Source organism: Chiloscyllium plagiosum, unplaced genomic scaffold (genome assembly GCF_037043375.1).
Source record: "Chiloscyllium plagiosum isolate Xiang-an unplaced genomic scaffold, Cpla_swu_hap1 HiC_scaffold_19, whole genome shotgun sequence".
Taxonomy (NCBI): domain Eukaryota; kingdom Metazoa; phylum Chordata; class Chondrichthyes; order Orectolobiformes; family Hemiscylliidae; genus Chiloscyllium; species Chiloscyllium plagiosum.
The window spans coordinates 60,170,216-60,185,164 of NW_028270157.1; positions in this window are offsets into that span (position 1 = coordinate 60,170,216).

The following is a 14,949-nucleotide window of genomic DNA, read 5'->3' on the forward strand; positions in this document are numbered from 1 at the left end:
AAAGTCACTAGCAAAGCTTTAAAAAAAAAGCCTACGTGTGCACACAGTTTTTGTGAATAAGTAAATAAATGTTGTTAAGTGAGAATGAGCTGTGAACATTACTATGAGACTCCTTTATAAAATGGTAGGGAACACAGAGCGCTGTGGGCCGGCAATGATTTGCTCATTTTCATTGCTGGTTTCTGTCAAAAATTGCAAAATGCTCATTTGATTAATCTGGTGTTCTATACTGGAATTATACTGAATGTTCATTACTCTGGATCAGGCATGGATCAGTGTTCTTAAACTGATAGGTCCATTCTAGATACATTACTTATTGCACATTATGTTTGACAAACTGTTACTGGATTATTATTCTCAGTATATTTTATTAATTGTTCACTGAGTTAATTGTCATTTTAGCTTCATTGTTTGGACAATTCTCATTCTACATCCAATGTTTCAATGATACATTGTATTAGTCACTCTTAATTCTAACTCATTGTGCACTGGTACGTTTGTTTGTGATTCCAGGATATGGGCCTTCTAGTTGGCAGACATTAGAGGCAGACTTGCTCCCACCACGAAAATACCTGTATGGTTAATGCTTTAACTTGAGAATACTTTGTATGTTGTGGACAGACTGCTCAGACTTTGAAGCAAGAAGCTGGAATTTTGGCTCTCCCTAGATCTTGGATTGGAGATGGGAAGATGAAAATAACTCCGCCATTTCATGTGCATCTTTCTGGTTCCATCTCTGCCTTTGGGCTTTCTTTTGTGGAGAAGGCATCCAGGGTGAGGAGGGATGGCAGAGTATGTCAGTCTGCCTTGCATTTTCCTGTTCGGCTCCAGATTTGCACGCGTACTAGGGTCCAGGTTAGTTGTCTGGGGGGGGGTGGAGGGTGCAGATCGTGATCTGAGTTTGGCGTCATGGCAGTAGGCCAAGTTGGATGGACACTGAGGCAGAAGATATGGTCTTCCTCCCTCAGCTTATCTGGAGGTCAGGATAAGATACTAGCTAACCAGTAGAAGCGTTCCCCTGTCTTCCTCCACTCCCATCCCTCGCAGTGTCTCAAAGCTATTTTAAATTTCGATTGCAGCCTCTAACCATGTATTGACAGCCTGCCTCCCAGTGATTGATTGGCAATTCTGCATTGAGGCTCCATGATTGAAACCCGATGAGAATCGCAGCTCGCGCCTGTTTTCTCAATAGGGCAGGTTCGGCACTCGGAAACCATCCCAACCCCTTCTTCCTGTCTCACTGGGAAAATACAGCCCAGATACAATGGAAGGAAGAAGGCATTTGCTGAGCTGTTCAGAGGAAATCTTGATTCAATGATCTTCGTAAAGCTTATTTTATTAGTGCTTAGGCCCTCCATATAAACATGCAGCAAGATCTTTTAGATGACTCCATCTCCAAGCATCCTATTTTTGAAAGCTGGGTACATACAAACCCTAAGAATCCTGAACAACATACAGCTGGAGCTTCTTCATTTTGTGTACCCTGCCTTAGTGTCTTGTGTTCAATGCTACACTACGCATTTGGGTTTGAGACAGAGTGATCAAGAAGGCAAAGTCAAGGGCAATCTTCAATCTTCAGATCAAAGTAACAGTATTTCATCCTAACTACTATTATACCTGGTAATCATAGACCAGGCACTGTCTGATAGTTACACAAGATAATAACTGATTGAGCTACTTTGAGTATTCATGTGAATGTGCTCTGTGTGTCTTTCGGACAGTCTCACATTCCAATGTGTCTTCTAGTGAGCTTCTTCCAGAGCGTTCTAACTCTGACCAACTCCAGAATCCCAATCGCTTTACACAACAAAATGTGTTTGCCCTATTGTTAAGTAATTTGTCTGACCCGATTTCATGCTTGTGTGTGAACATTTTTGATAAACAGAGTTGCTTATCATAAAGTAGGCAGCTGGAAAGGTGACCATGAACATCATTCCTCTCCAACTGTTTCTGAAAGACTGGAAGATTGACAAGGTGAAGCCAGAGAGCAGAGGCCATTTTTCTCACGGACCTTTCATTGTCCTAACTGTTCATTATTCTGGAGAGATTGAGCTCAAGGATCAATTTTCAAAGAATGCTGTGACTAGTTTAGTCCCCTTATTAAACTGGAAATTTAGACGGGACACATTTCAAAACTGTACATTCCTATACTTTTCAAAAGAAAAAAGAAATTGGCCTTTCTCTTTTTCCTCTTATAGGAGGACAAAACATGGCCCCTAATTGTGATTCTTTTAAAACTGCTTTTGCCAATCTAACACAGCAATAGTCCTGTGGTTTGAGGTTATGCCAATTCTAATTGAACCAATTTTGTTTTACAGTGACATTTTTCAATAATTATCTTTAACTAGCTTGTCTTTGAGCAAAGTTTGCTGTAAGAGGATATAGTTTCACTACAAAGATGATTAAAAACATTTTAGTGCCATTTATTAATGAAATACATCTGTGCCGGCAACCACTTCGAAGATGGAGCACTGCTTTGCCTAAGAGATTATTTTTATGTCTAATTGTTTTAGCCAATTGTCATTTGACTTAATTATCAAGTTTTTTTTGTGTTTGGCTATTAAACAAATGCTTTGATACCAATACATTAGGAACTCTTGGATCTGCCATAGATTAGTACTGTCAAAACTGCAGTATCTGAATGATGAAGCATCTATTTCACCGGATACAACATAATTCAATGTCGTTTATAAAACACAATAATATTTGGTTCAGTTTATTATGTGCATCGTATCATGTATAACAATGTTTGCAGTGAATACACAAATTCTCTTTTATTAATGTTATGGATATACATAATGAACTTTAAGGATTTTTAATATAAAGGACCAGTACCATTTACCCTCAATGTATATAACACCAGTAAAATCCTCCTGATTACTGCCAGGATAATGCACAACACTTTACAATGTTTTCCAGGCATGAGAATCTTGATGTCTTGGAGTCTAGACTTGGATCTGTCAGAGTTAAAACCTGCTTTCCAAAATCTCCCTTGCCAGTGCTCAGGAACAGGGGGTTGGTGCTGCTTATATTAACATTGTACAGCCACACCAAAATACAACAGGACATTGATACACGTTGTTGCTGCCATTTGTTCCCATCGCCACCTCTGCCATACTCGCTGCCCCGCATGCAGCCCTGCACAACACTCAGCATAATGCTGCATTCCACATTCCCCTCAACAACCCATTCCACACTCCCCTCACCAACTCACTCTGCACTCATCCCCCCATCTCGCTCAGCATTCTCCTCACCAACCTACTCCGCACGCCCCTCACCTACTCACTCTGCACTAACCCCCATTCTCGCTCCGCACTCCCTTCATCATCTCACTCCGCACTCCCTTCACCATCTTACTCCGCACTCCCTTCATCATCTCACTCCGCACTCCCTTCACCATCTCACTCCGCACTCCCTTCATCATCTCACTCCGCACTCCATTCACCATCTCACTCAGCACTCCCTTTACCATCTCATTCAGCACTCCCTTCACCATCTCACTCAGCACTCCCCTCATCATCTCACTCCACACTCCATTCACCATCTCACTCCGCACTCCCTTCATCATCTCACTCCGCACTCCCTTCGTCATCTCACTAAGTACTCCCTTCACCATCTCACTCCACTCTCCCTTCACCATCTCACTCTGCACTCCGTTCACCATCTCACTCAGTACTCCCTTCACCATCTCACTCCGCACTCCCTTTACCATCTCACTCCGCACTCCCTTCACCATCTCACTCAGTACTCCCTTCACGATCTCACTCCGTACTTCCTTTACCATCTCACTCAGCACTCCCTTCACCATCTCACTCAGTACTCCCTTCACCATCTCACTCCGCACTCCCTTCAACATCTGACTCAGCACTCCCTTTACCATCTCACTCAGCACTCCCTTCACCATCTCACTCAGCACTCCCTTCCTCATCTCACTCCCCACTCCCTTCACCATCTCACTCCGCACTCCCTTCACCATCTCACTCCGCACTCCCTTCATCATCTGACTCAGCAGTCCCTTCACCATCTCACTCCACACTCCCTTCACCATCTCATTCCGCACTCCCTTCATCATCTCACTCAACACTCCCTTCACCATCTCACTCTGCACTCCCTTCATCATGTCACTCTGCACTCCCTTCACCATCTCACTCCGCACTCCCTTCATCATCTGACTCAGCAGTCCCTTCACCATCTCACTCCGCACTCCGCTCACCATCTCACTCTGCACTCCCTTCACCATCTCACACAGCACTCCCCTCACCATCTCACTCCACTCTCCATTCACATCTCACTCCGCATTCCCTTCACCATCTCACTCCACACTCCCTTCACCATCTCACTCCGCACTCCCTTCATCATCTCACTCCACACTCCGTTCACCATCTTACTCTGCACTCCCTTCATCATGTCACTCTGCACGCCCTTCACCATCTCACTCCACACTCCCTTCATCATCTGACTCAGCAGTCCCTTCACCATCTCACTCCGCACTCCCTTCACCATCTCACTCTGCACTCCCTTCACCATCTCACTCTGCACTCCCTTCACCATCTCACACAGCACTCCCCTCACCATCTCACTCCACTCTCCCTTCACATCTCACTCCGCACTCCCTTCACCATCTCACTCCACACTCCCTTCACCATCTCACTCCGCACTCCCTTCACCATCTCACACAGCACTCCCCTCACCATCTCACTCCACTCTCCCTTCACATCTCACTCCACACTGCCTTCACCATCTCACTCCGCACGTTTCTCACCATTTCACTCAGCACTTACCCACTCCGCACTCCCCATCTCACTCAACACTCCCCTCACTATCTCATTCAACACTCCCCTCCCCAACTCATTCTGCACTCCAGTTGCCAACTTGCTCTGCCCTCACCAACTCACTCATCAAACCCCCCCCACCATCTCACTCTGCCCTCCTTTCACCATTTTGTTCACTACTCCGTGTACCACTCTCCTTGCCATCCCACTCACCATCTCTCTTGTCACTCCCCTCAGTGCTCTGCAGGAGATGGGAGTAATGTTGCAATGAACGTGCTTCCAAAACAGGTCACCGTCACAAATTGAGAGGGCATCTAAATGCAGGACTTCATTAAAACAAATACGATAATTACAGGAGAAATCAAGACTGTTGATGTAGGTGGTCAAAACAGCCTTTTAAAAATAAACCATAGTATCACACTCACTGTAACCATTGTCCAGTGTGTGCAGTTGTGTCAGCAAGGAGAGTAGCCATCTCAGAAATGCTTTGATTTGGTGTTCTCTCCCCTGTCCCACTGCAGAGATCATTCTGGGCTCCCAATCACTACTGTTTGCCTGGTGTTTCCTGTCTCCCTGCTGGAAATGGCTCACTGTTATTCCCCAGCTCTGTGCGGAATATCTGAGAACAGGAATTCATGCTGTGTGATATTATAGCCACAATCCCATTTTGCAGCAATTCATATAGCATACTGAAGCCACTAGCAGATGCCTCAATTTGCGACATTGTTGTAATAATTGCTGTTCTTCATGTTACTTCAAAACCTGAACCGATGGACCTACCTGTTAAATATGACAAAGTCCTGGATTGTAAAATATTGGAAATAATCAACAGGCCTATAGCAAGTGTGGGAACACAAGTTAACATTCAAGCCATCAACCTGATATGATAACTCTGTTTCTCTCTCTACAGATGTGTGAAACCTGCTGTATGTTTTTAATATTATCTCTTTTTAATTCAGATTTCCAATATCCACATTATTTTGTTTACAAAAATTGCTGGTGCTGATATTATGGGATGAGTTCTCAGTTGAAAGCACTGAAAGATGATCTGGAAACTCTAGGATTGGCTGACAGTTTTTACTGGTGTGTGATTGGCAGAGCAGAAACATTGCCTGCATTTTGGGGTAAAGACATCTGAGAATACTGTAATTTGTATAATTCAGGAATATGTGGCCAATGTCATGTTAAAGATAAAGGTCCAATAGTCAATCACTCACCAGCGTTTGATTCAGTTGGGATTAATTTATTTCAAACAGTAAAACACATCATAAGTTATGAAGCAGACATTACAACAAATTCTGAAGAAGGGTCACTGGACTTGACACGTTAACTCTGTTTCTCTCTCCACTGATGGTGCCAGACCAGCAGAGTTTCTCCAGTAGCTTCTGCTTTTGTTTCAGATCTTCAGCATCTGCAGTTCTCATTTATATTATAACAAAACAGTTGACCATCAAATAGATTCACCACTTTATATACGTACTGCACATGGAGTCCTTAAAGGTGAATGGACTTAAGGGCAGAGTACAAATACAAAAGCTATTTTTTATAGGGAGGTTCAGTACAGCCATAGCAGGCTGGTCTTCGGAAGGATGAGCACAACTTTCTAGAAGCCAAGTGGGCTGAAACAGTAAAACTATTATTTTCAAATTCATCAGCTGTCACTAAAAAAAGCTGGTCAACACTCTGAGCAGTCACTGTTCACAACTGAGTACAGCCCTATGATCTTTGGAATTCTGCAAAGGGACCTGCAGCATCTCCCAGTTTGCTCAAGGCTTTTCAAATGCTTGAAAGGAGGGATTTCTCATTGATTTTGAGCAGAAGTATTGAGTGCAATATCCATCCATGGTCATGACCAACTGATTTAAAGCAAAAGGGTGGAAGCCCACTGTATATAAAAAAAAACGACTCAAACTTCGGGTTTCGTACCCTTCCTGCAAAACTCAAAGAATCAAAGAATGATGGGGGTTTCTTAGAATTGGGGCTTGCTATTGCAAACATTGTTACCTGTAGCTTTTTCATTATGTTCTGTGCATATCCCATACACCTCCATTTTTATTCCTGGATCACGATTCTCATTAAAGCTCTGCTCTATCTAGCTCTCTTATGATTTAGAAAGTACCCTTTCAGACCCAAAATAATTGACCTCCTTTTTGCCAACATTGAAATCTATTTGCCACAGTTTGTCCTTCTCACTTAATTCATTCAATGTCGCATTGTGATTTTATGCCTCCATCTGCACTGGCTACAAAACCATCTGCTTTTTGTGTTATTGACAAATCTGAAGAGGTGAAGACAAATCTCACCCTGCATTTAAGTTGGGTCACCATTAGCTGCATATTAGAAGATCAGGCTATAGTCCATACTCTCTGTCTCATTCCACCACACAGCCAATATCCTAACCAGTAAAAAATCATGAGCAGAAGAGGTTGTATACATTAGAATTAGGAGGGGTTAGAGGTACTAAAAAAATGGAGGGGGTTGGGAACATGGTGGGCCTGAAATTAGGTTGTTAGATTTGTTGAAAGCCTTCCCAAGTATAGACATTTCTGGGCTAAGATCTTTGTCTGAGATTCCTTTCGTAGAAGCTAATCTGAACCTCTCATATTATATAACCCTCATCATTATGTAGAATTGCTCAGGATCATTTACATGACATTCAATACACTTGATGCAAAAGATTAGTCAGTCTTTCAAGCATAAATCTAATTGCACAGCAAATTGGCCTTCTATTGTCCTTTATTGTAAATGATGGATAATAATTTTAAAATCAATCTTGCCGTTCTTTTCCAGCCCAGTATTAATACATCAGGGTCATTGGACAGCGGACTTTCAGGGCTGCTAATTCAAATATGTTCTACTTTATTATATAATTGGCAAAAAATGGATAAATGGTAAAAGTTGGAAATGCTGGCCAATCAAAGGGATCCTGGAATTCGGATATATCAATCATTAAAATGTTAAGAATAAGTCCAAAAATGAAATGAAAAGGACTCTGGGACTACTACTCGTAGTTGGAAGCCCAGATTCCAAGAAGCTCCCAGTCACCTATGGAAGCTTCCAGAATTGCCTGAGGGGTATGGGGTGTCAAGGTTGAGGATGGTGTTGAGAGTCCTAAGCTGTCGGTTGTATTTCCATTGGGAGTCCAGTCCATGTGGAGCTGCACTTTTAAAATTGTGGTTCAATGTTTCAAATGATTTTAGTGATAAAATTGCATTCCATTATCTGAATGCTCAATTGCAACCATATAGAAGAGCTCGAGCTTTCATCCGTGCATCAGTCATGATTTATATAATTATATAGCTTTTATTCACAATATAAACTGAATTGTCCTGTCAGTAATAGGATTGCCATTTAATTACCATTGTTTGAAGTTGTGGCTAGCTTCTGTGGTAGACTTAGTTTTAGCATAATCCATGCCAGTTTGTATTTTATATGCTTAATTGCACACAGATGCCAAAAGTTTACCCAATAGCTTTAACAATTAGGGATTTTGTGGCACAGTGCTGGTCACCCTATCTCTGAGCCAAAGGTCTGTAAGAACATAAGGACTCAGTGGCTAGCATTGTTGCCTCACAGAACCAGGGAGTCAGGATCAATTCCAGCCTCAGGTGAAAGCCTATGTAGAGTTTGCACATTCTCTCCATGTCTGCATGGCTTCCTCTGGTGGCTCAGGTTTCCCCTCTCAGTCCAAAGATGCTGGATCGGCTATGGGAAATCCAGGCGGTTGGCGTGGACATGATGGGCTGAATGGCCTGCTTCCACATTGTAGATATTCTATGATTTCTGAACAGGTTGATTAGAAAATACCTGTAATGAACTATCTTTCAGGGATTTTGCAGCACAGTGGTAGTGTCCCTGCCAGTTTGTCAGGGTCTCATCTGTTGGGTTCTGCTCTTGACCTGATTATATTTACCATATACGTGAATAATTCAGTGACAAATCTTCTGGAAATAGTGCCCAAATTTGCAGATGATACCAAAATTGGAAGACTTTTTCTGAACTAAAGGGGATCTTTAATGAACTGCTTGAAAGGTCAATAGATGCGAGAGATGGGATTCATTCCACTCAATATGATTTGGTACACTTTGATACTAAAAAGTGCAAGTAATAATGAATTGGAATAAAATTTCCTGCAGGGGTCCATCTAACAATTTCCTCAGATACACTCTCCCCTCTTAACCATGTGACCTTCGCCCACTTTGCCATCGCTCCTTACCCGTTCTTCCAATCTAGACCTGACCACCAGGATCCTGACCCACTTTTCCCTACTCTGGATCCCACTCCACATCCATTGTTTTATCCCGGCTCTTCCTTCATCCTTGGCAGGTTAAGCCCCTGCTCCAGACCCAATTTGTCTCTAGACCCTCTTCCCGGCACCCCCACCACGAACTCAACACCCAACTCAGCTGGCTGGCCCCACCTTGTACTCTACGCCTGGATTGGCTGGGAGAAAGTGAGGCCTGCAGATGCTGGAGATCAGAGTCGAAGAGTGTGGTGCTGGAAAAGCACAGCAGGTCAGGCAGCATCCGAGGAGCAGGAGAATCGACGTTTTGGGCATAAGTCCTTCATCAGGAATGAGGCTAGTGGGCCGGAGCTGAGAGATAAATGGGAGGGGGGTGGAGAGGGAGAAGGTAGCTGAGAAAGCGATAGGTGGATGAAGCTGAGGGAGAAGGTGATAGATCAGGGGGGAAGGGGGGGGGAGTGATGGACAGATCCGGAGGGCAGAGCCAAATTGGGGGCTTGGGGCTGGGATAATGTGGGGGTAGGGGGAATGAGGAAGCTGTTGAAACCCACATTTATCCCGTGTGGTTGCAGGAATGCTTCATATTCCTTCAGGCGTAGGGTGGTAACGGAGGAGGCCCAGAACCTGGGTGGAGGAGGCCCAGAACCTGCAAGTCCTTGACAGAATGGGAGTGGGAGTTGAAGTGTTCAGCCACAGGGCGTTAGGGTTGGTGGGTGCGGATGTCCCAGAGATGTTTTCTGAAACAAGAAGGTGTCCTGTCTCCCCGATGTAGAGGAGACCACACCAGGTGCAACGGAAGCAGTAGATGACTTTGGTAGAGGTACAGGTAAATTTCTGACAGATGTGGAAGGATCCTTTGGGGCCTTGGACGGAGGTGAGAGGCGGAGTGTGGCCACAGGTTTTGCACTTCCTGTGGTGGCCGGGAAAGGTGCCCGGAGTGGGGTTTGGGCTGGTGGGGAACAGTCCTTCTTCCGCAGTTACACTTGCACCACACCCACCTGTTCCTCCGCTACACCGATAACTGTATTGGCACCACCTCGTTCTTACAAGAGGAGATTGAACAGTTCATTGACTTTACCAACACCTTCCACCCTGACCTCAAATTCACCTGGACCATCTCAGACACCTCCCTCCCCTTCCTGGACCACTCAAACACTGTCTTTTGCGACTGACTAACCACAGGCATCTACTACAAGCCCACCGACTCCCACAGCTACCTAGACTACACCTCCTCCCACCCTAACTCTTCTAAAAACACCATCCCTTATTCCGACTTCCTCAGCATCCACCACATCTGTTCCCAGATGACCAATTCCACCTCAGAAAGTTCCAGATGGTGTCATTCTCCACGATCGCAACTTCCCATGTGGTTGGCAATCCAGCACATCTCCTCCACTTCATGCACCACTGCCCTTGAACACGACCCCTCCCAATGCAAAAAGAACAGAACACCCCCAGTCCTCACCTTCTACCCCACCAACCTCTACATCCTCTGCCACTTCTGCCACCTATAAACAGACCCCACCACCAAAGATATATTTCCCTCCCCAATCTTATCGGCGTTCTAGAAAGACCATTCCCTCCGCAACTCTCTCATCAGGTCCACGCCCTCCACCAGCCCACACCCCAATTCTGGCACCTTCCCCTGCCACCTCAGGAAGTGCAAAACCTGTGCCCACATTCCCCCCTCATCTCCGTCCAAGGCCCCAATGGTTCCTTTCATATCCGTCATAAATTTACCTGTTCCTCTACCAATGTCATCTACTGCATCTGTTGCACCCGATGTGATCTCCTCTACATCGGGGAGACAGGACACCTTCTTGTGGGTCATTTCAGAGACCATCTCTGGGTCACCTGCACCCACCAACCCCACCGCCCCGTGGCTGAATAATTCAACTCCCCCTCCCACTCTGTCAAAGACATGCCGGTCCTGGGCCGCCTCCACCACCAAACTATTACCACCTGACGCCTGGAGGAAGAATGCCTCATATTCCACCTTGGGATCCTGCAACCACACTGGATCAATGTGGATTTCAACAGCTTCCTCATTTCCCTTCCCCCCACATTATCCCAGTCCCAAGCCTCCAACTCAGCACCGCCCTCCGGACCTGACCTTCACTCCCCCCTGACCTATCACCTTCACCCTCACCTTCATCCACCTATCACTTTCTCAGCTACCTTCCCGTCACCCCATCCCCCTCCCATTTATCTCTCAGCCCCAGCTCACAAGCCTCATTCCTGATGAAGGGCTTGTGCCTGAAATGTCGATTCTCCTGCTCCTCGGATATTGCCTGACCTGCTTTGATTTCCCAGCAACACACTCTTGGCCTTAATTGTCTGGCACCCTAACCTCATACTTACTTCATGTAGCAGCAGCTATCCAAGTGCTCGCCTGCAACCCTGGACCTTCACCTTTCAGAATACAGCAGCTAACTGCTTTATCAAAGGGGGCATGGTTTGCCCTCCCCTGACAGTTCTGCTTTCTAAGCGAACTGTCAGAATGTAAATACAACTCCACACTTCTGCAGGAGTGCTGATTGGAATCTCCAGTCAGAAAATTAGCTCTTGGTTAGGAGATAAAGGGTTATCATAGAATCCCTACAGTGTGGAAACAGACCATTTGGCCCAACAAGTCGACACTGATCCTCCAAAGAGTAACCTACCCAGACCCATTCCCCTATCTTATTACTGTACATTTACCCCTGACTGATACACTTAACCTACACATCCTTGGACACTACAGGCAATTTAGCATGGCTAATTCACCTAATCTGCACATCTTTGGACTGTGGGAGGACACCGGAGCACCCGGAGGAAACTCACACAGACACGGGGAGAATGTGCAAACTCCACACAGACAGTTGCCCGAGGCTGGAATTGAAGCTGGATCTCTGGTGCTGTGAGGCAGCAGTGGTAAACACTGAGCACCGTGCCACCCTATTATGGGGAGAAGGTGGGAGAATGGGGTTGAGAAACTTATCAGCTACCATTGAATTGTGGTGCAGACTCGAAGGGCCAAATGTCTAATTTGGCTCCTAAATCTTATGGTCATGTGGAAAAACAGAGGGAATTAGGGATTCAGCTTCACTAAGACATGAAAATTAGGGTTTACAGTGGATAAGGCAATAAAACAAAGATAATTACAGATTTGTTTCGATGGATTAAATGAGTCCACTATAATATTTTAACAAGGCCATAGTTGACATTCTGTGCCAGTTTGGTCTGTGCATTGCAAGAAATACGCTGAGGCAATGGAAAGGCCACAGTGCTGTTTCATTTAAGAACTTGTCTGGAGAGAGTACAAAATTAAAGTTGAAAATCAAAAAATTCCAGGGTTTTTCTTCACCGCAGCAGAAGTGAGTTTTTCTTCAATCAGAAAGTTGTTTAAAATTGTGAAGGGGTGACTAGAAACAAGCTTTTCCTGAAAACTGAGACATTTGGAACAAGTGCACACCAATAAAGTGTAAAATATCAGGGGTTTAGGTTGAGAGTGAGAGACAACTATTTCATATGGAGGACTGGAAGGCTGTGTTTTGGTGTATGACAGTAAATGATTTAGAATTAGATTTTATTGTCATGTGTACTTAAGTACATAAGTACAGGGGTACAGTGAAAAGTGTATAATGTTGCCACAAACAGCACAATCTTAGTTGCAACTGCATCTAGGTACAAAAAAAAACTCAGGTACAAAATAGTAAAAGAAATAAAATTAAAAGCACTACCTTCGTAGAATAAGTCGAAAAATAAAGAAATACGGTAATAGTTAACATTAAAGACCTTCTAGAAAAATAAATGGATAAAATTAAATGTTCAACAAACTTTGATAAGTGCTTTCTGGGGCCTCAATCCCCTTCAGTTGGCTTGCTCTCTGGGAGACCTCAGCTGCCTGTTCTCACTGCTGTAGATACTAGGGGAGCTCCCTCACTGCTCGCTCTTCCTAAGTTGGACCATAAGGCCATTGCTGTAACTGAAGCTGCCATCTCCCAATCTCCTCTGGCCTCTGAAACATGCCTGGGCCAGGGCAGGCAGGACCCACTCGCATACCAAGATACCACCATGCCAGGCTGACAGACCCAGCGAGTTGAACCAAAGACCAGGACAGATTATACAGAAACTTTACTTCCTCTCTTTCCTTGGTGATCCAGCTGATTTGGGAACTTGTGAATGGAATAGCGAATGGCAATCAGTACATGACCCACCATCTGCTGAAATCATTCTCAGTTATTAAATATGGAATACGCAGAGTCAGAATTTTCTGTTTTAAAAACAAAGTGAAATAAACAGAGTCAACTATAACTCTTCTTCAGAAGACAGAACACATTTTATCTTTTATTCTCAAAAAAAGATAGAGAATAATGTAATTCTCTTTCCAGCCTTACCCACACACTAGCAACTTGAAAATATAGATGTGACACTCCCTTAAACTGGACTTAAAGAAGGGCTGTGTACAGCAACCTAACTTAAGAGCTCTGTTCCTTTCCGCTTTTAAATGTAGTGATGGAGTATTTCAGCAAATATGTGACTTCCTTGATTAAAGTAAGATCAGCCCGAATCAAGCTGATTTTACCATTCACAGTTGTCAGGATTCACTCAACATATTCTTGGCTTTGATCGCAGTTTAATGGTTAACCGTGTCCTGACCTGTGGATGGCATTTGACACAGTTAACCATAAATTACTAGTCAAAGAGCTTAAATTGTTTGCTTTCGGGCCTGAGACAATTTCCTGGTGTTAATTTACTCAAATAGTCAGCTGTAAATGGTACATTATTTGCTCTTACTGCAACACTGGTTCGTGTTTCCCTAAGTTTAGCTTTAGCATTAATCAATATCTCTATACTACCTACCTGCTGGTTTACTGATGTAGAGTGTTTATCTAGCTGAGTGAAATTGTCAAATTTTCCTCTGAATCAGTTGCTGACATTTTATTACAATTGCAATTGAGCTCAATTCTGGAGAGGAAATAATGATTCCAAATTAGGTCATTAAAAGTTACATTGCTCTTTAAAAAAAGAATGACCTTCTGTTTACAATCTGCAATAGAAAACTCCAAGATGATGAGTCGTTCTAATTGGAGTTCTAATACTGGGGCAGCTTAAAGACTTCTGAGAACAGAAGTATTTACCTGCATTTTCTCACACACCATTAGATGGAGATAATGAGCTGCCTACAGGATCGTGTAAATTAGGACGTGAGCCTGACAGGATGATTCCGTTCATTGATTCAAGGCTGATATTATGGTAAGGATCATAAAGCTCTCTCCATCAGGCAATGGTACATAATGCAGGAAGACAGAACACATGGGCAGTCATGCTTCATAATAGGACACAGAAATCTGAGGTCTTTAACATGCCCACTGTACACTTGTAAGTGACTATTCAGAAGGGAGGTCTCCTATATCTTGATTGGAGCGGTCAGACTGCACTCAGATTCGCAACACACACCCATGGTAACCCACTACTTGAATAGGTCCACTTTTCTTTCATCTCCGTTCCTCCTACTGTCTCCGGTGAACAATCCAAAAATTCACACAGTGAAAGCCCTATAAAGAACATTGCAATAATTTATAACACCACTTCACGTTGATAAAGCTGAAATTCCTACTGGAAAATGTGATAAGAAGGTTACAGATGAATGCAAATTCTTTTTAGGGGCGATAATGTCACTTAGCACCTGGCAGGAGTGCAGATGCGATTGTATTATCAGCGAATTGGTGTCTTCTGACAACTGAACAGTCGGAATTCTGAATTGAGAGATCGTGGGAATGAATTTTATAAAAAAGATAAACAATTCAACTTGTTCAGAAATATTATTATATGTCTGTGGAGCAGGTGGGACCTGAACTGAGCTCAGAGATAGAGACACTACCACAAGAGCACTCAAGTACACTTAAACGAAGGTTACATGTGTTGCCATGGATTTTAAAACACGGTTCT